Raw genomic sequence first — 27,409 nt, forward strand, 5'->3', positions numbered from 1 at the left:
AAGGAAGACATTACAGAGGAAGGCAATGGCAAACCACCTCTGCTTCTCAATTGCCTTGAAAGCCCCTTGCTGGGGTTGTGGTGAGTGGGCTGTGACTTGGCAGCACTTTATACTCTCACCCCACCAATAGCTGCTGAGCCATCATATGTAAAGCAGCAAACTGTACAGAAGCAAAACCTCTATATTAGTTTTCAAATTCAAATTGTAACCATTGCTTGGTGGTATTGACTCAAGAATAACAGGCATAATGAACAAGATAAGTAGGATTTTCAAAGATTTATTTTCAGCAATTGAATCCTTAGCAATTGTGATAATTGTTATTTGAATTTACAAAAGAATGAAATAATGGTTGCAGTAGTAACAGTGAGTTGGATCAGCCATCTTTCTGACCCACTCACCCAATGGACTCCTTTACTACAGTTCATGGCTCTTGCCAGCATAGATCCCATGATTCCCAGATAGCCTTTTTGGTGGTCAAAGAGGAACCCTTCCTCCTTTTCTCACCAGTGGAAAAACTGATTGAATCCAACCTAATATTTAGCATTGACATTGTATATTTATTTACTTAGGGAATTTATGTGCTATATAAACATATTAATTATCTCTGCAACTTTTACAGAAATCCTGTATTATTAACCTGAAGTTGCAAATGACCACATAGAATGTTATGTGGATGGCAGTATAAAACATAATAAAATCTATCAGAATAAAACTGATATTCTCTAAAGGAAAGATGGGAAATATTTGGTAATCAAGGTCACAGGAAAGAAAGTATTTACAAGCCGAAACATCTGCTGGTCTATAATATCTTATTCTATGTTGTGCTTCTACTGCAAATTTAGATTTTTCAAGATATCTGTGCACAGAAAGGTATATGTGTCTTGATTAAAACAGTGAACAAAAAGGAATATTTATGGTAATGCATCCATTGATTAAATCACAAGGGAAAAAAGGATCCTGATGTGATGGTGTAATTGCATCAATATGCCTTTTGCATGGTTTTTTAAAAAATATATGCGCATATATGTGCCAGCAGGTTGAAAAACCTGGGAAACTATGCATGCTTTGAACAAAGTCTTGAACTAAAAAGCAGAAGATTTGCAGATCACTAGCTTTAAAAAAATCAAAAACATGAAGTAATTCAGAAGTCCGATATCCAGGAAGAATTCCACTGTATACAAAATGAAGGGAAGAACCAGGAGTGTGTTCACCTGTTCCTGGGTCGGTGAAAACTAGGTCTATCATGCATTAATGTTTTCCTTCACATTCACCATGCATGTCCATGGGATTTTCTTTGTTGTTCTGTATTGTTTTATTTTCCCCTTCAGTGCTCACTTAGCTTTTTGGTTGCTGTTTCCTCAGGTTCTCTGGGGGCAATTCTGCACCAGTGGTGCCACTCCAGGCTTCCAACAGTGCAATGCTACAAAGCTGCATGCTCTACTGTGTCCCTATGGCCCATTATGCATGGGCGCCGAAATGGCGATTTTGAGTCACATGGAAATTGCGGGGGGGAGGGGGGGGGAAGACGCGAAGCACACCGGTTATGCACGGGACGGGGCACAACGGTGGCAAAACCCAGAGTAACCGATTATGCACACGGCGATCCTGGCGCTGCTTCTGCTTGCACCCCGGTCACCCGGAAGCTGCGCTTTCTTCCGCGTTTCACGAACACGGCTTTTTCAGCGGCATGCACCGAAGCTGCGGTCGGTTGCAGCCGGCACCGTGCGTTATCAGTGATTTTAGTCGCCGCCATTCCACTCCGAATGTGCGTTATTCCCCCCGTGCATAATGGGTCAATGGGGGACACATTTCAGCACTGGATATATTCTGGTACCGAAATGTGCCAGGTGTCCTACTGAAATGTGTCCCCCATAGGGACACAGTAGAGGGGCAGCAAGAGGGTTTATTTTGAAGGAAGGTGGGATTACAGGGAATCCCATCTTCCTGCAAAATAATTTTAAAAGCCCTAGTCCACCCTGTGGTACCATGAAGCACCGTGAAGCTGTCCAGGACACTTTTTGCCCTCTGCCTGCCTCTGTAGGCAGGGAAGAGCTAGGCCTTGAAGGAAATTGTCATGAGAACTAAAGAGAGAGACACTGGATGGGAAGCCTAAAGTATTGAAACCATTTTTTCCCTTTCATGTTTAGTGAAAAGTTTGGGAGAAACCATTTTCTGGCAGGTTCATAATCAGGATCACATTAGAGAATAATGAAGGTAAAACTAAGTACATTTCAAGGAAGGACGGGAAATTTGTGTTCCTATGCAGCTTCACTAGGGAATTGGTGAAAATATCCCTCACTTTTTTCTATTTAGTGGAACAAGACTAAAAAAGCTTTCTAGAGCTTCTGCCAGTGGATTCCTCACCACCACCATACAGTTTGCAGCCCTGTGCAAAGTTCGGTGGAGTTGCAGTTGACTTTGCACATATGTATGCGCACACGTGCATGTGCGCACACACACACACACGGCCCATGACCACGGTTTGCAATGCTAGTGTTGGTGGGTTCTACCATGCATTCTGTACACTCAATATGTTATCCCCATATTATAAGATCATGTGACACTTTTTTTTCACAGTGTGTGGCAATATGAAAAAAATGGCTTTACAGCTGTTTATCAATTTCAAAGAAAAGTAAAGAAAGGATAAGAAAAGGACTGGCCAGTTTCAACCTTCAGGGCGGGACATTATTAACTCTATTGGGAGGCTGCAGTGTCCTGATGGGACGTATTAAATCTCAGGGACCATTTTAGTTCAGGAAAGTGCAGCAAAAGAGTGGCATGAGTCCTTCCCCCCCATCCTGTTGTCCTGACCTGAGTCATTCCCTGCAGCACTTTAAAATGGTGTTGCCACTTGGAATGCGCAGCTTGCAATATGTCTGTGAGTTCCCATGGCTCACTCGTGCAATGTGTAGTTTTTTCCACATTCACATTTTTCCACATTTTTCCCATTATGCACGGCCGCCGAAACGGCGATTTCGGGTCACATGGAAAACGCGGAGGGGGAAGACGCGAAGCACACCGGTTATGCACGGGGCGGGGCGCGACGGCGGCAAAACCCAGAGTAACCGATTATGCACGCGGCAATCCTGGTGCCACTTCTGGTTGCGCCCTGGTCACCCGGAAGCTGCGCTTTCTTCTGCATTTCACTAACTCGGCTTTTTCGGCGGCATGCACCATAGCTGCAGCCGGTTGCAGCCGGCACCGTGCGTTTTCAGTTATTTTAGTCACCGCCATTCCACCCCGAATGTGCGCTATTCCCCCCGTGCATAATGGAGTCTCAGAGAAGAATTCTAAGTAGGTTTTGCTGGGATGAACTTTATAGAGAAATGGACAGACAGAGGCAAAAACTCATGTCTTTAAATTTGGAGGAATTACATCTATTTACATGACATATTTTCCTAATTTTGTTTTGTTTTTTTACCAATGATAATTAACTTTTCTGCTTTCAAAGTAATGCTGTTCCAAACTAGACTTATTTGAACTACCAAACTTTGGTCACCTTCTGGCTCAGGACATGTTTTTCAAGCTCATTATCAACCGTTTGCTTTATAGGTATACTATGTTCCTTGAGCAAAACTGAATCTGAAGTCTTTATTTTGTTTGTGTGAGTTTCTGTTTCTTCATGCTGAAATTCCTGCACACACTGGACTTTTTTCAATGTATCTGTGCACCAGTTGTGACTAAGTGGCATATAAATTGCTTTTAAATGGCATGTCAAGGCCATGTAGTACACAGCATATTAATAGCAAACAAATCAGAGAGTTTAGCAAAAGAGATGGGGAAAATAAAAAGGCAACATGATGGCAACAAGTGAAAACACTAGTATGTTCAGGTAAATCAGAAATTATTCTACATTTAGCTACTTTGAGTACTGAAAGTTATTAAAAATTACTGAAGACATTGTTTATCTGTTTTTCCTTATAAAAATATATCTGGCCAGTGCCCATTATAATAAACTAGAATCTTGTGAAGTGAAAAATAACTTCATATTCAACACATTTCTGAAAGACATAATTGATGTACAATATACTGCACTTATACTGCAATTCTATGCAAAACAAGACCTCAATCTTTAAATGGTTTTAGTGGGTTTAAACTGGAATAATTATGCAAGACATTGACTTGGAGGTTGTCAGTATCTTTGGACTTAAGGAAGCCATAAAGTCCCAATTCATTTACTTGGTGACAACCTGCGACCATGGCAGCCCCCTCCACTGACTATGGCTCTTTATTAAAGCCTTTCTTTAACAACGTAGCCAGCATCCTCAGGCCTGAGAACTGGAGTGTGAGGACATTATTACATTGTACACATACCCAGCGCATTGCCTTATACCGAGACAGACAAATGATATACTAAAGCCAGTAGTCTTTACTCTGACTGGCAGCAGTTCTCTGAGGTCCCAAGGAGGTGTCTTCATATTGATTCCTACCTGATCATTTTCACTGGAGATGCCAGGAATTGAATCTTGAGTCCTTTGCATACAAAACAGATGGGCTCTTTCAGCATTCATAGTATTATCTATTATTTCCTATATGTAAGAGCTTCTTAAAAGTAAGTGCAGAATTGAAATGCCTCTTTCACATCATCTAAAACTGATTTTGGATTCAGTCTTTGAACCAGTTATACAGAAGTGCATGTGTGTTATCTTTATTTAAAAGCAAACTGCCAAGAAATCACAATTCCATATTTCATTGATATTTAAATACATTCATAAGCAATATACTTTAATCCTAAAATTAATAATGCTACTTATCACTTATATTGACAACATGCAAACTTATAAAGGCACATTTCAACTGCCTGCTTGCCTGCCTGCCTGCCTAGCTCTCTACCTATCTCTATATCTCTATCTATCTAGCTCTATCTGTAAAAGCAGATTCTCATCAGATGTACTTTGATGCAGGTTTGACAGCCACCCCCACCCCCCAGGTTCACAAGTCTTTTGCCAATATCTATCCTTTGCCTTGCTATGACAAATGGGAATGGAGAAGCCCTGTGATGTTGTAATCTCCCAGCAGCAGTAATAGCATCTTTCCTTCTACTACAACAATAGCAAGTCTCATATCACCCTAAAGTCTCAAGAATGTGTTGTGTAGAAGCTTTCATGAGCCAGAGCCCACTTTATCAAATCCAAGAAGCCCTTCTGTTGTGCTACAACTTATCTCACCTGCCTACTTCCTGACTGAAATGTGTAGATTTAAGATGCTCATCCATACATTTTGCTAGCATTTTCTGATGCACACAGAGGTTGATTTTAGTAGTCTGGAATCACAATGTGTCTTGGACTGCAGTTACTTATAGAGGGATGGGATCTCAACTAACTGCTATTAGCAACTGATTATTAAGTGAATAAAAACAAATCCAAATTGCTGCCTCTCCATTTATCTCTGGAATCTGTTAACCATTTTCATTATGCTATATGTTAATTTATCCTCACACTTGCTTTTAAGTATGAACTGATTGCTCCCATTCCATCATACTGTATCTGAGGAAGTGCGCATGTCCACAAAAGTTCATACCTTGAATAAAACCTTTTTGGTCTTAAAGGTGCCACTGGACTCTAAATTTGTTCTTCTGCTTCAGACCAACATGGAGACACAATTGTATCTATACTCATGAAGCAGACAGGTCTATGCAAAAGGCAAGTTACATGTATTCCAATGATGCTGGACTTTGATCATTACAGCGTTTTTCTGAAATACACTTCAGCATTTCTCAAACCTTTTGAAACAAAGGTCAATTATGCATGGCAGTAGTGGGGCAGTATGTCCCTCTGCTTCCTGTGTGCTAATGGGGGAAGAAATCCCCTAGCACATGTGGTCTATCCCAGAGTTGTGCATGCACAACTCTGGAGCAGAAAGGCTCCACCGCACCTCACCACAGTGGTGGGAGGGGCGTGGGACATGGGGGATGGTTCACTGCACAAAGGTGGGATAGCATCACAACCATTGTGGGTGTGATGTGGCACCACAAAGCACTGTGGAGACAAATGGGGCATTTTGTGCTCCTGCTGGAACACTGTAGGCTCTTCCCAGTATTCATGGACTTGGCCCAGCATTGCCACCAATGGGGCCCATGTTACAAGAAGAAACACTGACAAATCAGCATTCTCTTAACACCAGGCATTGGAGGCCCTAAAGTGGGCCAGGGATGGGAGGGTGGAGGGTCATTGTCAACATCTTGTGTCCCTTTCATGCATAATTGGCCATAAAGTTCCTGAATCTCTGTTCTTTAGAATTAACAGAGAAAGGATACATATAATCATAGAATCATAGACTCATAGAATCATAGAGTTGGAAGGGGCCATACAGGCCATCTAGTCCAACCCCCTGCTCAATGCAGGATTAGCCCTAAGCATCCTAAAGCATCCAAGAAAAGTGTGTATCCAACCTTTGCTTGAAGACTTCCAGTGAGGGGGCGCTCACCACCTCCTTAGGCAGCCTATTCCAATGCTGAACTACTCTGACTGTGAAAAACTTTTTCCTGATATCTAGCCTATATCGTTGTGCTTGAAGTTTAAACCCATTACTGCGTGTCCTTTCCTCTGCAGCCAGCATTATAATATTATAATATTATAATATTATAATAATAATATTATATAATATTATATAATATAATAATAATATTATAATGTACTGCATGTATGGGGAGCTTGGAAATATTGTCTCTATGCTTACTTCTGTGTGAAATTGATATGCTATCCTTCTACTGATCAAAAGCCCTCAAAACAATTCATATTAACACTTTAAAATACCATAAAATTGCAAGAAAAAAAAGTCAGCATCAAAACTTGTGGCAGTAGAAAATGTTCAAACAAATATCTGATTTCTTTTCAGATTACATGGAATAAAAAGTACATATTAATCTCTCTCAAACCAAGAGAGGTCAAGTCTGACCATATATGTAGGACATTTCACAACAGCAATGGTGTCATAGAAGGGTACTATTCATTTTAAATATAATTCCAGTTTCATAGCTACTATATTAGGTTCCCATCTGAACAGTTTACAATGGAGTAGTTTATATGACATTTGTTCAGTTCCTGCTGGCAAAACCGAGTGAAACTGGAGGGGGGGGGAACTGGGCCTTGATGCTATCACAAATAGAGTTGAATCCAAACTCCAAACATGATGTTTACAAATGTATTCTGGTAGATTTATAGCACTGACCTTATTTGTTTTTTACCAGCTTAATATTATTTCGTGTTAATTTCCATAATGTGATCCTTTTGTGAAGTCCCCCCAAGGGAATCTATCGCAAATTAAACATTTCAGTCCATCAGCACTGGATAAAGAACTGTAATGAAGGGCACAAATAATGTCAAGCGTGTGAATGTCAAACTGAATAAAAATAATGTTAGCAAGAAACTATCAATTACTTTACATGTGTCAAAACATCAGAAATAAGTGAATGAATATGATCACAACTCAGTGAGAGGATAAAGGCTGAAATAGATTTCTTCTGCTTCTCATTCCCATTACCAGTTGGTCATTTAATGAGGGAAATGAGATTGCTAAAGTAATCATTCTGCTACAGTCCAGAAACGCTCCATAAATATGTGTACTTAGAATATTCAGATGCTGATACTTTCATTATATGCAACAAGTTAGCTGTTGAATTTTGTTGTTGTTATTGTCAGCCATTCAGTCTTGGCAATCCCTGATCCCACATCACCTCCCTCAGCGATGCAATATTCTGGCTGGTGTCCACCTTGACCATGCCTTTTGTTAGCCTGGTTTCCACTGACCAATCCTAGCAGAATTGCTTTCTCTATTTGATTGCATGATATGGCCAAAGTAAGTGAGATGGAGTTTCATGATTTTGCTTTCCAGTGATATATAAGAATTTATGTGCTGTAGTATTTCCTTGTTTGTGACTTTTTCTGCTATGCTTGCCTCTCTGGCAGTGAAGCAGCAGTGCTGCCAGTGGGCAGGTGGCTGATAACCAAGTAGGAATCTCTGTGCTGCCCTAGCCGGGCACACACAGGGTTAGTCCAGAGGAATGCACGCTTTCCGAGTTACCCAAATTCAGAGTGCATACCAGAGAGTAGTCAAAAGTCCAGTCCAGGTCATATCCGAAGCCTTGCCAGCCAATGTTCAAAGGAATACCAAAGGGAGCGTCATTAAGCACACCAAGATCGAAAACCGGATAGTTGTTCAAGCATAAATCAAGTCTACAATACCTGTTCATAGTCAGTTGTTGTACCAAGGGTCATCAAGCCAGGAATCAGTCAGGCAGAGCTTCGCTGAGGCATAGGTGAACCGGGTCAAGGTAACGGGTGGGCTTGTGCAAAAGTTGTAGCCACACTGAGAAGCACTGTTGCCGTGCTTAAATGCAGGCTGAGCTGACAGGCTAAGTGCTTGCACCTGTACTCAGTCTTGTCCATTGAATCAGCCCCACCTGGGCCCCATCTAGCTTCCTCCCTTGCTCTCAGCTGAGCACTTTGATGGCGTGCTGTCAACGCCGTTCGTCTGCATTCCCTCTTGCGCTCTGGAAGGAGTCTGGACTGCGAAGGAGTGTTGCTGCAGGCTGAGATGCTGCTGGCACAGAGGGCATGAAGACTGCCTGGCTGGGACCTGGTAGTGTGTCCCTAGTGTGGCTTGCCTCTGTAACTGGCATCCTGCTGCTTTGCCCCAGCTCCTCATCTTCCTCCTCCGAGGGATCTGGCAGAATAGGCTCTGGCATTGGTGCAGAGGCACCCTCTGGTAATGGGGCCATGACAATCTCCTTCACCACCACTAACCATGAGAAAGTCAGTGAGGTATTGGCAAGGAGGAACCACCACAAATCAAGTCATTCTGGTAAAAATCAATCAGACTGAACGATCAGGTCACATCTAATTATCACACTCAAACATGGCAAGTAAGATTGTTAAACACATTAACACAAATTGTGATGTATTCCCATTCATAGTGCTAAAGTCTTTACCTCACATTCTGCTTCAGGGAATTGGATATAAAATTAGCCTTGGGTGATTCTACAACCAGTTCCTCAAAACACAGTGAGGTTGAGGCCTCAGTGTTGCATGTCATTTCCATGATAACACAGAATGCTATGACTGCAGGAACCACTAGGAGGAAGACAAATGATGAGGGGGAGTAATGAGGATGTGGAGAGGGGAGTGGCGCCACAGCCAAAAAAGTAAAATGGGGGTAATACTATCAATGTTGTTGTTATGTGCGAAGTCGTGTCCGACCCATCGCGACCCCATGGACAATGATCCTCCAGGCCTTCCTGTCCTCCACCATTCCCCGGAGTCCATTTAAGTTTGCACCTACTGCTTCAGTGACTCCATCCAGCCACCTCATTCTCTGTCGTCCCCTTCTTCTTTTGCCCTCGATCGCTCCCAGCATTAGGCTCTTCTCCAGGGAGTCCTTCCTTCTCATGAGGTGGCCAAAGTATTTGAGTTTCATCTTCAGGATCTGGCCTTCTAAAGAGCAGTCAGGGCTGATCTCCTCTAGGACTCACCGGTTTGTTCGCCTTGCAGTCCAAGGGACTCGCAAGAGTCTTCTCCAGCACCAGAGTTCAAAAGCCTCAATTCTTTGACGCTCGGCCTTCCTTATGGTCCAACTTTCGCAGCCATACATTGCGACTGGGAATACCATAGCCTTGACTAAACGCACTTTTGTTGGCAGGGTGATGTCTCTGCTTTTTAGGATGCTGTCTAGATTTGCCATAGCTTTCCTCCCCAGGAGCAAGCGTCTTTTAATTTCTTTGCTGCAGTCCCCATCTGCAGTGATCTTGGAGCCCAGGAAAATAAAATCTGTCACTATCTCCATTTCTTCCCCATCTATTTGCCATGAATTGAGAGGGCCAGATGCCATGATCTTTGTTTTCTTGATGTTGAGTTTCAAGCCAACTTTTGCACTCTCCTCCTTCACCCGCATCAACAGGCTCTTTAGTTCCTCTTCACTTTCTGCCATTAGAGTGGTATCATCTGCATATCTGAGGTTGTTGATATTTCTCCCTGCAATCTTGATCCCAATTTGTGACTCCTCTAATCCCGCATTTCTCATGATGTGCTCTGCATACAAGTTAAATAGGCAAGGCGACAGTATACAGCCTTGCCAAACTCCTTTCTCAATTTTGAACCAGTCAGTGATTCCATGTTCAGTTCTCACTGTTGCTTCTTGACCTGCATATAAATTTCTCAAGAGACAAATAAGATGCTCTGGTATTCCCATCTCTTTAAGAACTTGCCACAATTTGTTGTGCTCCACACAATCAAAGGCTTTAGCATAGTCAATGAAGCAGAAGTAGACGTTCTTCTGGTACTCCCTAGCTTTCTCCATGATCCAGCGTATGTTGGCAATTTGATCTCTAGTTCCTCTGCCTCTTCGAAATCCTGCCTGTACTTCTGGAAGTTCTCGGTCCACATATTGCTGGAGCCTAGCTTGTAGGATTTTGAGCATAACTTTGCTAGCATGAGAAATTAGTGCAATGGTGCGGTAGTTTGAACATTCTTTGGCATTGCCCTTCTTTGGGATTGGAATGTAAACTGACCTTTTCCAATCCTGTGGCCATTGTTGAGTTTTCCAAATTTGCTGGCATATTGAGTGTAGCACTTTTACTGCATCGTCTTTTAAGATTTTGAATAGTTCAACTGGAATGCTGTCACCACCACTAGCTTTATTGTTGCTCAGACTTCCTAAGGCCCATTTGACTTCACATTCCAGGATGTCTGGCTCCAGGTCAGTAACTACCCCGCTGTGGTCATCAGGGATGTTAAGCTCGCTCTTGTATAGTTGTTCTGTATAATTTTGCCACCTTTGTTTAATCTCTTCTGCTTCTGTGAGGTCCCTACCATTTTGGTCCCTTATCATACCCAACTTTGCATGAAACGTTCTCTTCATATCTCCAATTTTCTTGAAAAGATCTCTGGTCCTCCCCATTCTATTGTTTTCTTCTATTTGTTTGCACTGTTCATTTAAGAAGGCATTCTTATCTCTTCTAGCTTTTCTCTGGAATTCTGCATTCAATTGGGTGTATCTTTCTCTTTCTCCCTTGCCTTTCACTTCCCTTCTCTCCTTAGCTATTTGTAAAGCTTCCTCAGACAGCCATTTTGATTTCTTGCATTTCTTTTTCTTTGGGATGGTTTTAGTTGCTACCTCTTGTACAATGTTGCGAACCTCAGTCCATAGTTCTTCAGGCACTCTGTCTATCAGATCTAATTCCTTAAATCTATTTGTCACCTCTACTGTGTATTTGTCGGGGATATGATTTAGTTCATACCTGAGTGGTCTAGTGCTTTTCCCTACTTTCTTCAATTTAAGCCTAAATTTTGCAACAAGAAGCTCATGATCTGAACCACAATCAGCTCCTGGTCTTGTTTTTATTGACTGGATAGAACTTTTCCATCTTTGGCTGCAGAGCACATAGTCAATCTGATTTCTGTGTTGACCGTCTGGTGATGTCCATGTGTAGAGTCGTCTCTTGGGTTGTTGGAAAAGAGTGTTTGCTATGTCCATTGTATTCTCTTGACAAAATTCTACCAGCCTGTGCCCTGCTTCATTTTGTGCTCCAAGGCCAAACTTGCCTGTTATCCCGGTTATCTTTTGGCTTCCTACTTTAGCATTCCAATCCCCCATGATGATAAGCACATCATTTTTTGGTGTTGCTTCTAAAAGGTGTTGTAGGGCTTCATAGAACTGATCAACTTCATCCTCTTCAGCAGCAGTGGTTGGGGCATAGACCTGGATCACTGTGATGTTGAATGGTTTGCCTTGGATTCGACCTGAGATCATTCTGTCATTTTGGGGATTGTATCCCAAGACTGCTTTTCCTACTCTCTTATTGATTATGAAGGCTACTCCATTTCTTCTGCGAGATTCTTGTCCACAGTAGTATACCTGATGGTCATCTGAATTAAATTCACCCATTCCTGTCCATTTTAGTTCACTGATTCCTAAAATGTCGATGTTCAGTCTTGACATTTCTTGTTTGACCACGTCCAGCTTACCTTGATTCATGGATCTGACGTTCCAGGTTCCTATGGAATAAAAATCTTTACAGCATCGGACTGTCTTTTCGCCACCAGTTACTTCCACAACTGAGCGTCCTTTCGGCTTTGGCCCAGTCGCTTCATTCATTCTGGCACTACTCATACTAGCCGTCTGCTCATCCCCAGTAGCATATTGGACACCTTCCGACCTGAGGGGCTCATCTTCCAGCGTCATATCGTTATGCCTATTGGAACTGTCCATAGAGTTTTCATGGCAAAGATACTGGAGTGGTTTGCCATTTCCTTCTCCAGTGGATCACCTTTTGTCAGAGCTCTCAGCTATGACCTGTCCGTCTTGGGTGGCCCTGCACGGTATAGCTCATAGCTTCACTGAACTACGCAAGCCCCCTTGCCACAACAAGGCAGCGATCCTTGAAGGGGGAATACTATCAATAACAGTAAGTGATTCCCCCCACACAAGTCATATTGGCATGTTGGAGGTACAACATGACACCTCCACTGACACATGTGTATCATTCCCTGCTCTGATTATCCATTCTGATGAGTTTATAATAGGATCTGAAATTAGATCTTAAAGCTTTTGCTTTCGGATAGTTTTAGGGACCTGTTTATTATTTTACTGCTTTATTTGTTAAAACTAGTAAAGAACATGCTGAAAGGCAGTCTATACAAGTTTTAAAGAAAATATACATAAATATAAAAGAAAATTACTTTAAATTGATTGAAAACAAATTTCTGCTTTAAAGAAAGACAACAGTATTTTGTCAGGCATATTGAATAGAGGCAAATTTACATATTCTGCTTCAGATTATTCTTTAGTGCTGTTCTGTAGCCAGCTACAGGAACTCTGATAGGTCTGTTACTTTAACTGAGACAGACCACTAATATACACAATTTGTATTGCAGCTAACATGTACAAGAAGATTTAAATGTGGGCCCTCTCATACAGACGTGGAGGGAGAAAAGAAAATAGTTCTTGAGGCCTCATTTAAAAGTACATACCAGCGATAATGAAGTGAGCAAAGAAACTAGAATATCACCCAGAAGCGACATCATATTCTTCCCAAACTGACTTCTGCAGGCACTGCCCACAAAATCTTCATGTATTTGGCAAGGAAGGTTGGGGAACTCTATTCACAGTGATATCTAAAAGAAATAGTTTCCTGATAGTAAACAGTCAGTAACAGGTGCAGCTTCTAGAGGACAAAGCACACTAGATGAAAATGCATACATAAACATGTCATGCTCTTCAGGACTGGTAACAACTTTTGTGTAATAATGGTGGTTTGCAGCAAATTACTGTAGGTGGTGTTTTATTGGATATAGATGTAGCAATACCATATTTTACAAGCACAAGGGATTTCATGAGCTTGGAAGGATAAATGATACATAGGAGTCTCATTGGATGATGAATCAATACTGAACTGTCCATCTGCATGAAAGTTTTACAGTCTTAACTTCAAAGTTTGCTTTTTGAGAGGTCATGACCATTTTCCTCTCTCTATGTGGAATCTCAACATGGAGCTAAGATTATAGTGTATTGGTTTTAAATAAAGTTTATAAATGAATATGGACATTCAGTTGTGTGATTTTCTTAACAGGCAACAATCAAATTTGAAATATCAATGCATATAAATTAAAATATAAATAAATTAATATTTTAAATTGAATTGGAAGTTGTGTGTAGGATTTTCTGTTAGCTTTTTTAGAATCCACATTTACAGTCACTGATATTCATGATGGTCTATATAGTGAAAGAGTATTAAATATTTATAATGTGTTGATGTCTGAATAAAGGGGAACAAAATATAATATTCTATCTTGCTCTCTATCAAAATATTCTGATTATTAAAACAATAGTAGGCATACAATGCAATTCAATTAAACATGCATCTTCCAATTATCCTTGCAGGTCTGTGATTAATTTATACATTTTTCCTCTTAACTATTATATGATTCATTCTTTCTCACCATTTTGACATGCCTTGGCCAATTATAGCCTGACATAGCAGATCAATAATGTAACCGAATCCATTCATATGAGCATTGCATGATGGAATCAATAAAAAACATGTGCTTTGGAATTTTCATTTATGTTCACTCATTCCCTGTGGGCAGTCATCCATTTTATTCTGTTCAGTCATCCATTTTGTTCAGCAAATACCCTTTAGTGATCTACCTGCAAGACAATTTCCTGTTAGAGCCATTCATATAATTTAAATCCAGCATGTATGAACATCATTGCAAATATTTGTTTCAGCATTCATTCTGAAGTTAAAATTACCAGTATCCTTCTAATAGTACTGCATATTATCTTAATTTTAGTTCTTAATAACATAATGAGAAAACTGTTTTAACTGGTTCAAACTGACCATATGATATACAGTTTGAAACTATGTAAACCTGAGAAACATGACAGTCACCATTATCTGCTTGCCATGATTGCAATGGTAAGGGACTATGGCCCAGAAATGGAGATGGCTCCAGTTACCTGGACAGAGCCCAATGGGCTCCTTCATGCCTTATGGTCCCCTTTCTTTTCCAGCCATGCTGCCTAGGGAGATGGAGGGGGGGAGGAGGCTGTCCCAAGATGCCCATATTAGGAATGGCTTCCTAGTGGCTTGCCCTTTTCTCCTCTCCTCAACTTCAACCAGCATCTCACCTACCCACCCTAATCAGTTGTGTTGCTTCATTTCTCTGTTACATTGGTTTGGGCTTCAGAAAATGTTTCCTGTTGTTGTGTCTTTACTTGACACATCTGGTGGTTATGCTTGGGGGGGATGGATACTTTATGGAGACCTCCATAAGAGGCTGGATGCATGCTGAGTTACAGCACCTCTCTGGCTGAGGAGTTGCATTGCAGGTGGCTAGCGGAGCCCTAATAGAAGCAGAAACGAGTAGGACTCCTGCTGCATGTAACCTCCTATTTGCCTACTGCTCAGTGGTCTGGGAGAGCTTGACCTGCATGTTGCTTGTTCCCCATGAATGGCCTGCTGATGTGAGTGCCTTCCTTGTGATCAGCTGGCAGCAAAGGAGCAGGATCTGCCCATGGTTTTACTGATGCTCATTTTACATAACAATAAAAGCTGTGGCCAATGTTACGACAAAACTCATTTTTGACAGTATCCTTTGTGAGGGTTGGAACATGTCTTCCTGCCATGCAAATGGATATCTTCAATTCCAATATATATTATTTTCTGCTACTAAACTTCAAAGAATAAAGGTAGAAAATGGGAGATAAATATGTGAAAATTTGTAGTAGGCAGAAATGTCATTTTTAATATTTTAGAATATTTTCTCAGTGAATTAAGTGTAATTAATTGTGAATAAATCCACATAATAGAAACTGGAAAATTCTTCATTTTAGGACTGCAGGTGTTCATTCAGACTGTGAGTTTTCAAGATGCACAAGACTCTTTCTCAGACAAGAACATGAGAAATAATAAAATTTGTTTGTCCTAGTTTGAAGATTTTTCAACATTAAAGTAAGAGGATGCACTTGCTGAAAATGTCAAGTTTCAGATTGTACAAAGGTCTTCCAGAACAAGAGGTAATGGAGAACAATCCCTTGGAAATATCAAAATTGGCTATCAGCAATATCTGTCCGTAGTGCTGTTCAGAACTCACAAGTCCCTCGAGAGGTCTAAAGAAAAACTACGTAATATGTTAGCAAAATTGGAGACTGATTTTGGAAATTATATTTGGTTGTGTCATTTATTAAATGAGTTGACCCTGGAGAGTATAAGAATTATCCCTTCTGAGAAACTCAGTTATCTATTATTACAGGCACCTGTGAAATTAATGACACTTAAGAAAATATATAAATTTAGGCTTAAATTGAAGAAAGTAGGGAAAAGCACTAGGCCACTCAGGTATGAACTAAATCATATTCCCGACGAATACACAGTGGAGGTGACAAATAGATTTAAGGAATTAGATCTGATAGACAGAGTGCCTGAAGAACTATGGACGGAGGTTCGCAACATTGTACAAGAGGTAGCAACTAAAACAATCCCAAAGAAAAAGAAATGCAAGAAATCAAAATGGCTGTCTGAGGAAGCTTTACAAATAGCTAAGGAGAGAAGGGAAGTGAAAGGCAAGGGAGAAAGAGAAAGATACACCCAACTGAATGCAGAATTCCAGAGAAAAGCTAGAAGAGATAAGAATGCCTTCTTAAATGAACAGTGCAAACAAATAGAAGAAAACAATAGAATCGGGAGGACCAGAGATCTTTTCAAGAAAATTGGAGATATGAAGAGAACGTTTCATGCAAAGATGGGTATGATAAGGGACCAAAATGGTAGGGACCTCACAGAAGCAGAAGAGATTAAACAAAGGTGGCAAAATTATACAGAAGAACTATACAAGAGCGAGCTTAACATCCCTGATGACCACAATGGGGTAGTTACTGACCTGGAGCCAGACATCCTGGAATGTGAAATCAAATGGGCCTTAGGAAGTCTGAGCAACAATAAAGCTAGTGGTGGTGACAGCATTCCAGTTGAACTATTCAAAATCTTAAAGGACGATGCAGTAAAAGTGCTACACTCAATATGCCAGCAAATTTGGAAAACTCAACAATGGCCACAGGATTGGAAAAGGTCAGTTTACATTCCAATCCCAAAGAAGGGCAATGCCAAAGAATGTTCAAACTACCGCACCATTGCACTAATTTCTCATGCTAGCAAAGTTATGCTCAAAATCCTACAAGCTAGGCTCCAGCAATATGTGGACCGAGAACTTCCAGAAGTACAGGCAGGATTTCGAAGAGGCAGAGGAACTAGAGATCAAATTGCCAACTTACGCTGGATCATGGAGAAAGCTAGGGAGTACCAGAAGAACGTCTACTTCTGCTTCATTGACTATGCTAAAGCCTTTGATTGTGTGGAACACAACAAATTGTGGCAAGTTCTTAAAGAGATGGGAATACCAGAGCATCTTATTTGTCTCTTGAGAAATTTATATGCAGGTCAAGAAGCAACAGTGAGAACTGAACATGGAATCACTGACTGGTTCAAAATTGAGAAAGGAGTTCGGCAAGGCTGTATACTGTCGCCTTGCCTATTTAACTTGTATGCAGAGCACATCATGAGAAATGCGGGATTAGAGGAGTCACAAATTGGGATCAAGATTGCAGGGAGAAATATCAACAACCTCAGATATGCAGATGATACCACTCTAATGGCAGAAAGTGAAGAGGAACTAAAGAGCCTGTTGATGCGGGTGAAGGAGGAGAGTGCAAAAGTTGGCTTGAAACTCAACATCAAGAAAACAAAGATCATGGCATCCGGCCCTCTCAATTCCTGGCAAATAGAAGGGGAAGAAATGGAGATAGTGACAGATTTTATTTTCCTGGGCTCCAAGTTCACTGCAGATGGGGACTTCAGCAAAGAAATTAAAAGACGCTTGCTCCTGGGGAGGAAAGCTATGGCAAATCTAGACAGCATCCTAAAAAGCAGAGACATCACCCTGCCAACAAAAGTGCGTTTAGTCAAGGCTATGGTCTTCCCAGTTGCAATGTATGGCTGCGAAAGTTGGACCATAAGGAAGGCCGAGCGTCAAAGAATTGAGGCTTTTGAACTCTGGTGCTGGAGAAGACTCTTGCGAGTCCCTTGGACTGCAAGGCGAACAAACCGGTCAGTCCTAGAGGAGATCAGCCCTGACTGCTCTTTAGAAGGCCAGATCCTGAAGATGAAACTCAAATACTTTGGCCACCTCATGAGAAGGAAGGACTCCCTGGAGAAGAGCCTAATGCTGGGAGCGATCGAGGGCAAAAGAAGAAGGGGACGACAGAGAACGAGGTGGCTGGATGGAGTCACTGAAGCAGTCGGTGCAAACTTAAATGGACTCCAGGGAATGGTAGAGGACAGGAAGGCCTGGAGGATCATTGTCCATGGGGTCGCGATGGGTCGGACACGACTTCGCACATAACAACAACAAAGAAAATATATAATGGCTAAGGCAGGCTTTTGCATCCAGGGTTTCATGAAACCCTGGGGTTTCCTGAAGGCCCTGGAAGGGTTTCCTGAATTGATGGGAGTTAATAAATTTTTGATATATTTTTAATTGTTCAACATTTATTGGACGATAAGACCAATCCCCCTCACAAAATGGCCAGTGATGTGTCTGGAGGGGGTACAAATGGGAAGGGCTCCAGGTGAGCATGTACACTGCTACGCTTCCCAACCATAATCTAAAGGATCATGCCACTTCCACGGTTTCTTGAAGCCTGAAGAATGTTTCAGGAATTTCTCAATGATACAAAAGTTGAGAAAGCTGATCTAAAGAATAGCCCTGAGATTTGACCATCAGCACAGACTGGAACCATAGAACAATGCTGTGGAGCTGGTTTCACTGTGATTCTTGACAACTGAAGGGGCTCAAGCTTATCATTGTCTTGCACTGAATTTTCTTTCAGTGTGGTTTTCTTCTGTTGACTACTACTGATACTACTTAATAAAAAATATGTTTTCCTTTACCATCAGTGAATGCATTGCTTCCATATCCCTTAGAGGGAAAAGAATCATTGCCCCTTGGCAATATACAAGGGATCGTATCCCTCCTATGCCACATGAGTTATATACAAGCAAAGCTGCATACTAGTATCAGGAATCTGTTGAAGGAGAAATGATCTTGGAGATGTTGCTGTCCACTCGCTCTATCTTCTTGTTTAGGACTGAGAACAATCAAATACCAAACCAGATCCATTACAGATAAAATAATTACTGCAAAGTCATCTAGGTTTGGGTCACAAAAGACAATCACGTAGGCTTCACTGGAACAAATAATAGATGACTGCAGTTTTGTTCTTAACCTACCTGAAATTATACATCTAAGTGAAGTTGCCAGGAAATTCCCTGTCTTCATCTCATTGGATGGGATGGGATGGAGATGAAGATATAAATGTCTCACTGCCCATTACTCAGTACTAACATAACTTTCACCACCATGCACAGTATCAATAGGTCCATTAAAAAGCACTCAATACATGTGGGATAATTGTGTCACTCTTCAAAAAATGAGAAAAACAAACAAACATTGGCTCCATATGTTGAGGTACTAGGCAAAATGTTGTGCCATGCTGAATAGGTGTACATAGCTTGAACTTCAAAATGTTTGCGATGTCAACATGCATATATAGTGGGTGGGTTTGCACTGAAGCTATGATATTTGAGTATAACATTAGTCACAACCTTTTTTAAAAAAGCTCTGTTAGATTTTCTAGACTTTTAAAATAAATTAACTTGGCTTTCAATTTTATTATTTCATCTTTTATCTTTTGGAAACAATTTTGAGCATGGCAGATCAGACAGTACATACACACACACACACACACAAAAGTGTGGGGGGCCATGAGACTTGCAGGGAGTAAATTCCATATCACATCTCCACACCAAGCTAGTAAAACTACAGGCTCTACAACACAACACAATACTAAGCTACAGGCTCTACAATACAATACTAAGTCTGGCAGCCAAAGTAGCTGCCGGGATCCTCACCTGTTGCTCCTGGGTCTGCTGGTGGCTGCTACTGTGGTGCTGGGGCCTGCTAGCATTCTTTCCAGCAGCTGGGCCTGCAGTGGGTGCAAACATCCTCCATCACAAAACACAGTGGCTATTGGCATCAAGAGCTGCTAGATCAAGGGCAGTAGCCAGAATCCTATTGTACCACAGTGCTCAGCTGTAGAATTTGTATTGGTGTGTGTCTGTTAAATCCCCTTATGTATTAAAAATATTTTTCCCAAGTTTGCTGAAAAATCTCTTGAGCTTCCATAAGTGGCTATCTGCATAAGGGGGGTCCTGAGTGGCTATTGAGATATAATATCACAGAGAGAGCCCCCCTTCAAGGATCGCTGCCTTGTTGTGGCAAGGGGGCTTGCGTAGTTCAGTGAAGCTATGAGCTATACCGTGCAGGGCCACCCAAGACGGACAGGTCATAGCTGAGAGCTCTGACAAAAGGTGATCCACTGGAGAAGGAAATGGCAAACCACTCCAGTATCTTTGCCATGAAAACTCTATGGACAGTTCCAATAGGCATAACGATATGACGCCGGAAGATGAACCCCTCAGGTCGGAAGGTGTCCAATATGCTACTGGGGATGAGCAGACGGCTAGTACGAGTAGCGCCAGAATGAATGAAGCGACTGAGCCAAAGCCGAAAGGACGCTCAGTTGTGGAAGTAACTGGTGGCGAAAAGACAGTCCGATGCTGTAAAGATTTTTATTCCATAGGAACCTGGAACGTCAGATCCATGAATCAAGGCAAGCTGGACGTGGTCAAACAAGAAATGACAAGACTGAACATCGACATTTTAGGAATCAGTGAACTAAAATGGACAGGAATGGGTGAATTTAATTCAGATGACCATCAGGTATACTACTGTGGACAAGAATCTCGCAGAAGAAATGGAGTAGCCTTCATAATCAATAAGAGAGTAGGAAAAGCAGTCTTGGGATACAATCCCCAAAATGACAGAATGATCTCAGTTCGAATCCAAGGCAAACCATTCAACATCACAGTGATCCAGGTCTATGCCCCAACCACTGCTGCTGAAGAGGATGAAGTTGATCAGTTCTATGAAGCCCTACAACACCTTCTAGAAGCAACGCCAAAAATGATGTGCTTATCATCATGGGGGATTGGAATGCTAAAGTAGGAAGCCAAAAGATAACCGGGATAACAGGCAGGTTTGGCCTTGGAGTACAAAATGAAGCAGGGCACAGGCTGGTAGAATTTTGTCAAGAGAATATAATGGTCATAGCAAACACTCTTTTCCAACAACCCAAGAGACGACTCTACACATGGACATCACCAGACGGTCAACACAGAAATCAGATTGACTATGTGCTCTGCAGCCAAAGATGGAAAAGTTCTATCCAGTCAATAAAAACAAGACCAGGAGCTGATTGTGGTTCAGATCATGAGCTTCTTGTTGCAAAATTTAGGCTTAAATTGAAGAAAGTAGGGAAAAGCATTAGGCCACTCAGGTATGAACTAAATCATATCCCCGATGAATACACAGTAGAGGTGACAAATAGATTTAAGGAATTAGATCTGATAGACAGAGTGCCTGAAGAACTATGGACGGAGGTTCGCAACATTGTACAAGAGGTAGCAACTAAAACCATCCCAAAGAAAAAGAAATGCAAGAAATCAAAATGGCTGTCTGAGGAAGCTTTACAAATAGCTAAGGAGAGAAGGGAAGTGAAAGGCAAGGGAGAAAGAGAAAGATACACCCAATTGAATGCAGAATTCCAGAGAAAAGCTAGAAGAGATAAGAATGCCTTCTTAAATGAACAGTGCAAACAAATAGAAGAAAACAATAGAATGGGGAGGACCAGAGATCTTTTCAAGAAAATTGGAGATATGAAGAGAACATTTCATGCAAAGTTGGGTATGATAAGGGACCAAAATGGTAGGGACCTCACAGAAGCAGAAGAGATTAAACAAAGGTGGCAAAATTATACAGAACAACTATACAAGAGCGAGCTTAACATCCCTGATGACCACAGTGGGGTAGTTACTGACCTGGAGCCAGACATCCTGGAATGTGAAGTCAAATGGGCCTTAGGAAGTCTGAGCAACAATAAAGCTAGTGGTGGTGACAGCATTCCAGTTGAACTATTCAAAATCTTAAAGGACGATGCAGTAAAAGTGCTACACTCAATATGCCAGCAAATTTGGAAAACTCAACAATGGCCACAGGATTGGAAAAGGTCAGTTTACATTCCAATCCCAAAGAAGGGCAATGCCAAAGAATGTTCAAACTACCGCACCATTGCACTAATTTCTCATGCTAGCAAAGTTATGCTCAAAATCCTACAAGCTAGGCTCCAGCAATATGTGGACCGAGAACTTCCAGAAGTACAGGCAGGATTTCGAAGAGGCAGAGGAACTAGAGATCAAATTGCCAACATACGCTGGATCATGGAGAAAACTAGGGAGTACCAGAAGAACGTATACTTCTGCTTCATTGACTATGCTAAAGCCTTTGATTGTGTGGAGCACAACAAATTGTGGCAAGTTCTTAAAGAGATGGGAATACCAGAGCATCTTATTTGTCTCTTGAGAAATTTATATGCAGGTCAAGAAGCAACAGTGAGAACTGAACATGGAATCACTGACTGGTTCAAAATTGAGAAAGGAGTTCGGCAAGGCTGTATACTGTCGCCTTGCCTATTTAACTTGTATGCAGAGCACATCATGAGAAATGCGGGATTAGAGGAGTCACAAATTGGGATCAAGATTGCAGGGAGAAATATCAACAACCTCAGATATGCAGATGATACCACTCTAATGGCAGAAAGTGAAGAGGAACTAAAGAGCCTGTTGATGCGGGTGAAGGAGGAGAGTGCAAAAGTTGGCTTGAAACTCAACATCAAGAAAACAAAGATCATGGCATCCGGCCCTCTCAATTCCTGGCAAATAGATGGGGAAGAAATGGAGATAGTGACAGATTTTATTTTCCTGGGCTCCAAGATCACTGCAGATGGGGACTGCAGCAAAGAAATTAAAAGACGCTTGCTCCTGGGGAGGAAAGCTATGGCAAATCTAGACAGCATCCTAAAAAGCAGAGACATCACCTTGCCAACAAAAGTGCGTTTAGTCAAGGCTATGGTATTCCCAGTTGCAATGTATGGCTGCGAAAATTGGACCATAAGGAAGGCTGAGCATCAAAGAATTGAGGCTTTTGAACTCTGGTGCTGGAGAAGACTCTTGCGAGTCCCTTGGACTGCAAGGCGAACAAACCTGTCAGTCCTAGAGGAGATCAGCCCTGACTGCTCCTTAGAAGGCCAGATCCTGAAGATGAAATACTTTGGCCACCTCATGAGAAGGAAGGACTCCCTGGAGAAGAGCCTAATGCTGGGAGCGATTGAGGGCAAAAGAAGAAGGGGACGACAGAGAATGAGGTGGCTGGATGGAGTCACTGAAGCAGTCAGTGCAAGCTTAAATGGACTCCGGGGAATGGTAGAGGACAGGAAGGCCTGGAGGATCATTGTCCATGGGGTCGCGATGGGTCGGACACGACTTCGCACATAACAACAACAACAACATCACAGAGAGAGAGAGAGAGAGAGAGAGAGAGAGAGAGAGAGAGAGAGAGAGAGAATTTGGTGTAAATAGAAGAGTTGGTTCTTATATGCCACTTTTCTCTACCCGGAGGAGGCTCAAAGTGGCTTAGAGTCGCCTTCCCTTTCCTCTCCCCACAACAGACACCCTGTGAGGTAGGTGAGGCTGATAGAACCCTGATATCATGCTTGGTTAGAACAGTTTTATCAGTGCTGTGGCAAGCCCAAGGTCACCCAGCTGGCTGCATGTGGGGGAGTGCAGAATTGAACCCGGTATGCCAGATTAGAAGTTCGCACTCCTAACCACTACACCAAGCTGGCTCTCATAGTAGATGTATACTATAAATAGATACTATAAAGCCATTCCAGGCTCCACAGAAATGGCTGAATTTAATATCAAATTCAGAATCTATAAATTGGTTTGGACAAATTCTGATTTCATCTTATCCAGCAACCCTTGAGATGAATCAAGTGATCACAAAAGACTTTTGAATCAGGATGGAGAAAAAAATAAACTCAAGTAACATAATGCAATATTTAAGAGTAATGGACTTAAGAAAACTGTGCAGTAGTGGGAATTGCACTTAATATTTGCCTCTATTCCCTCTGGATAAAAAGGAATGCTAAATCATGATGTAGTCTTCATTTACTGCTGTGTAAATCAAATCCAGGGGAAAACTTTCCTGGGTCTATTGCAGGAGTGTGAAGAATAGAGGCATGCTGAAAGAAAATACAGGGGGGGGGACTATGAGTATGCTTGAAAATACTTCAAGCAATGTAATCCCATTGATAGAGAGAAGGCAGGAGAAGAAGCATCCTTCAATGAATAGGCTTCCTGGAAGATTTTGATGGACAACATCAAACTAATACAGTATAAGTCATAATGGATCTAACTTCAAAAAGGTTGAAAAACACTAGCAAGGATCTAAAGACTCATGGAACTAATTCTATGTGCCTGAGGGTTTATTTTTTAAAGATATGTTCTTCACTTGAAGAACAGTCTCCTGTATGCCTACACTTACACACCTCATGGTGTGCTGTTTTGAAAATGAGGGAAGTTGTTCAAAGCAAAGCAATTACCCCCATATAAAAAATTTTGAGGATAATTCAGCCCTTTATTAGAACAGCTGCTTGGATCCTGGTCATCATTGTTTATAAAGGAGTAAAATATTTAAGCAAATCCACAAGCAAATTCAAGAGTTTAGATTTCTTTTTAAGTTTTATGTTCATAGCCAGCATCAGAACGTAGAGCAGTTACAGGATCATTCCTGTTAATATCAATAAGCTAGGTAAATGTTTATCACCATGAGTAACTGGATACATGTCATTTTATTTATTTAATAGCTTCAAAGCTCATTCTTAAGAATGGGCCTTGAAAGGGCTCCCTCCCCTGGCTCCCGGCCAGGCAGTTTAAGGAGGCTTTGGGCCGTAGCTTGCAGCTGGATCAAGTGGGGTGGGCAGGAGCTGGTCAGCTTATTAGCAAGCCTGGGACAGAGTTTCTTAGCAGGCAGTCAGCAGTCCACACCTACCTCTGCATTACTCTGCCTGACTTCCCAGACAACTCCCATTCCCATTCACTACAGTGAAGCTCTGTTTCTGTGAATCTCAGTTCCAGACTTTCAGCTTGGCTTTCGACTCTGTTCCAGCTCTTCGACCTTTGGTTTGGCTACTGATTCGGTCTGTGTTTTGACTCTCTCCCCCATTTTCAACCCTGGCTTAGCTTGACTCCCCTCCCCATTTCCTTTGGATTCCAACTTCCTGGACTGGACTCCAATAATCCTCCACCTTGGTACAAACACCCAGCCGAGTAGGCTGCCAGACATTTCAATAGTCTGTTTTGCTTCCCCTGCCCCCCGGAAGCTGAGTGAATGAAATTAATAGATTAAATGGCTTACAGTCATTTAAACCTAACAGCTGGTGGCCAAAACTGGACCCAACAAAAGTCTGGTAAATGTTCAGGGAAGGCACCTTCCTCAAACATCAGTTTTGGGGCTATGGACGGGGCCAAGTTCATGCCAAATTTTGATTCATGAACTGGTTCATAACCATTCCTATATATACTGTGTTTTATCAGTATCTTTACTCACCCTGTTCATCAGTAAAAGACAAAATGTAAGTCTCATCCACATAAATTGGTTCCTAATATACATAATTTAACACAACAGCTAGTATATCATCCATCACAGTGTATTAAAATTGAATCATATTAGCCTAATATACTGCTATTGCAATATGGAAGAAGTGGTACCCATTCATCAAGTCCTATTATTGCATATTGTTACTATTGTATTAGAGCAATATAATACATTTCTTAATAAAACTCAATGAAGTTTCCTACTTAAATGCTCCCATTAATACTTCAATCTTTCCAAGGCTATCCTCTGTGAGGTATAAAAGTGCTAAGATGTGACGGGGAACTCAGAAATATCTTCAGAACGTCGCAGAATTTAAGGCAGCATTCTGAACCAACAACAAGAAGCTAGGAACAAACTTGCAAACAAGACACCATTCTGGATTGTGGTGAAAATAGGCTGTGATTTTACTGAATAATCAATTTTCAGCAGTTTCACACAGAAAAGAAAGGAGCCCAGATCTCAGACTTTTTATTCCAGTGCACAGTCCACCTGCTGACTACACAGTAGTCCTTCTGCATGCTGGATAAATGTACAGAAATGCACATGGTATGGAACAGAAGAAAGTCACACTTGTAGCAATCAACTTAGGAATGGTTTGGTTCCCAAAGGTACCCACATTATTTCAAGTGTCGCTTTGGGATACTAGCTGTTAATGGCAACCTGTTGAGAGAAACAAGAGGGCAGATACAGGCTTGCTGATGTCATATTGATGCATGCCATGATTTCAAGTACAAAACCAGAAGTGATGGCACTGCACTGGACACTTGCCATGTATCAGTGCTAATCAGTGGCATTCGTGTAACCTCAACTCTACGGTTTAATCCATAATGCTGGCAGGGGCTCATGGGATTTGTAGTCTATGGACATCTGGCGGGCCGCAGTTTGACTACCACTGGTTTAATCCTAGAGTGCTGTCCCAACAAAATGAATTTGCTTCCCGTTTTGCACTGGAAGTGATACAAGGTGCCAATATGGCAGTGGTAAGTGGTAATATGGCCTGTGAAATGGCAGCAGGGAATGGGGTGGTGATGGTCTATGCTGGGAGGAAACACAGAATGAAAGTGCATTCCTTAGCATTTGTAAAAGCATTAGTGAAAAAGCTGGCTGGATCTCACCCAAAATATCAAAAATGACAGAGACAAACTAAACACAATGACATTGTAGATAGAGACCTAAAGCAGCAGAGAAAGGATATAAATCCATTTGTTCCAAGGGGCGCCTTAATTTGTCCATTAATAGCTGAATACTGGCAGTTTGAAACATTGGCAAAAACCCTTTACACACTTGATATTTACCTCCCAGACTGATTAATGCTGATTTATTAGCAGACTATAATAAGCACTCTAGTCATATTAACACTATACTTCCCATCAGAAGTTTTCAAGAAGAGATTTCATACCAGTGCTGAATCATTCCTTCCAGATGCCAAAGAAAAGCATAATTGGTGGCAAGGCTTCTTATTCCAACAGTAACCTTTCTAGGGGTCTGCAGTCAATAAAATATGCAGAACTACTGTCATTTCTGGGGTTTCTGGGATATATAAAGTTTCATGAATACAATCATTCTTCTAAGGAGATACACTGAAGTGAGCCCTGTAGGGTTGTTGCTCAAGCTGGCAGCCAGGACTATCATTATGCCTATTCTCCAGAGCTCTTTCCTTCCTCAACAAAATTCCCTCTACAGCACTAAGAAGAAAAGCAACCAACAAAACAGGGAAGCACGCTCTACTGATTCATCTTCAAATAACAAATAAGAAGAAATCTGCTATTGCTGCAAGAACAAGACCCAAAGGGCTGCTTGTTGCTTGCTGTTTCTTTCGGGCCACCTGCCCCTTGTTAAAAGCAAAGGGTGAACATTACTTTGGATGATAGGCCACTGATTAAGCATTGAGTGGCATGCAGAATGCCAGTAGCAAGACTGTAAGTACATGAAACATCAAGACTGCAAATGGCAGATACGAGTGAAATGAAATTGGGGTCCAGTAATAATCTGGATAAGATGTAGAAAAAGTCTGCATTCTTTATCCACACTAATACCTAATCAGGAAAAACAATACACTATCATATGTAGGTTTTATTACTCTAGGAAGACCAGAATGCAGGTATAGCATTCTTTTCATAGCATTTTTTAAATTTCGGGCTACACAGTAATCTGGGCTCATACAAACATGTTTGTTGATGTAAATAACCTAATCACAAAATATCACACATGGCAACGCAATAAATAAGTTATAATCTTCGGTA

This window comes from Paroedura picta, chromosome 9 (genome assembly GCF_049243985.1).
Source record: "Paroedura picta isolate Pp20150507F chromosome 9, Ppicta_v3.0, whole genome shotgun sequence".
NCBI lineage: Eukaryota > Metazoa > Chordata > Lepidosauria > Squamata > Gekkonidae > Paroedura > Paroedura picta.